The sequence below is a fragment of the Cebus imitator genome, unplaced genomic scaffold, assembly GCF_001604975.1.
Source record: "Cebus imitator isolate Cc_AM_T3 unplaced genomic scaffold, Cebus_imitator-1.0 Scaffold339, whole genome shotgun sequence".
In the NCBI taxonomy this organism is placed as follows: domain Eukaryota; kingdom Metazoa; phylum Chordata; class Mammalia; order Primates; family Cebidae; genus Cebus; species Cebus imitator.
In genome coordinates, this window is record NW_016107654.1 from 2,243,325 (window position 1) to 2,243,849 (window position 525).

The window sequence follows — 525 nt, forward strand, 5'->3', positions numbered from 1 at the left end:
CTTTTTCTGCATCAGTCGAGATAATCATGTGTTTTTTTCCTTCATTGTGTTAGTATAGTGTATTACATTGATTTTTTTTTTTTTTTTTTGGTATGCTGAGCCATCCTTGCATTCCAGAAATAAATGCCCTTGGTCACAGTGTATAATCCATTTAATATGCTGCTGAAGTTTGTTTGCCAGTACTTTGTTGAGGTTTTTTGCATCAGTGTTCCTAAGGAATATTGGCCTGTAGTTTTCTTTTCTTGTGTTTGGCTTTAGTATCAGGATAATGCTGGCCTCATAGGATAAGTTAAGAAGTGTTCCCTTCTCTTCAGTTTTTTGGAAATGTTTGAGAAGGGCTGGTATGAGTTCTTCTTTACATGTTTGGTAGAATTCACCAGGAAGCCATCAGATCTTGGACTTTTAAGATTCAGATAATGCTTTTAATGCCTACAAAGATTAAAAATGAAATTAAAATACTTTCATAAAAAATTTTGAATGGTGGCACAGTACTGCATATGCTGCTTTCTTTTTTTTTTTTTTTTT